The 899-nt window shown below is 41.3% G+C and overlaps 1 non-coding gene across 1 annotated transcript; it reads left to right on the top strand.

Annotated features, from left to right (window-relative positions):
• The first annotated feature begins 378 nt into the window (after positions 1 to 378).
• LOC146592961 (U6 spliceosomal RNA) lies at positions 379 to 482 on the top strand. Its single transcript, XR_014896493.1, has one exon. It is a non-coding gene; the product is annotated as a U6 spliceosomal RNA (small nuclear RNA).
• The last annotated feature ends 417 nt before the right edge of the window (positions 483 to 899 follow it).

Below are 899 nucleotides of genomic sequence, written 5' to 3'. Positions count from 1 at the left end.
CACTTAAAGGTTTTGTCAATTTACAAATAAGATTTAATTTCAAAATTTGAGGATTTTCATGTGAAATGTGACAAAAAGAAACAAAATGTTTTTATTGTAACCTCTAGGGTAAAAAAAGAAAAATGAAAAAAAAATTAAAATGCTGCCGTTGTAAAACTTGCAAGAGATTTAAGTGTGATTTGGTGCCATATCATTAAAATTTGTTTTACAGCTGCTCATAGTGTATTTCCACGCATTAATGTGCAAGAAGCTGAAATAACTATTTTTAATTTTTCTTGACAAATTCAGCTTCCATTTCCCAATATGAACATATTTTGAATTCTATTTTTCTCCTCATTATGTGTGATTGTTTGTCAAACAGTTGATGTGAACATATTTAAGCCTAAGGGGCTGCTCCTAAATTAATTGGAATGGTACAGAACAGATTAGAATGGCTCCTGCRCAAGCATGACACGCATGTTTGCAAAGCTGATTTGAGGTTTCTTATTCTAGGCTCAGGGCTGGTCACTTCAGTCCCATGGCAATGTCTCTAATCTCAAGTCTTCCAGACAATAATTTACATGTGAATATGGTTGGCCACGTTGAAAGCTTCTTAATTCTTGCTCAGACTTTCCTTTTGGCCTTTTGGGGAGCCGACATCAGAGGAGGTGAAATAGCAAAAAATTAATCATGGGTTTTGTGCCAGTGGGCGTTCTCATTCCTTTTTCTGGGCCGTGTTTTTCTGGAGTGGCTGTTTGTGCGCATGGACATTCCCCTGGGAAGGGAGGACGGAGAGGTTTGCCTGTCTGCAGGAGGGCTGGCAGGTAGCGCCCGCGGGCAGCGCGGCACAGCTACGGCCCCAGGGCAAGACTCGGAGGAGCACAGGGAGCTCTTGGTCCCCACGCCTCAGTCCACCATTC

Source organism: Rhea americana, unplaced genomic scaffold, assembly GCF_003343005.1.
Source record: "Rhea americana isolate MKP2758 unplaced genomic scaffold, rheAme1 scaffold_310, whole genome shotgun sequence".
NCBI classification, from domain to species: Eukaryota; Metazoa; Chordata; class Aves; order Rheiformes; family Rheidae; genus Rhea; species Rhea americana.
This window is presented reverse-complemented; position numbering and strand designations above follow the sequence as displayed.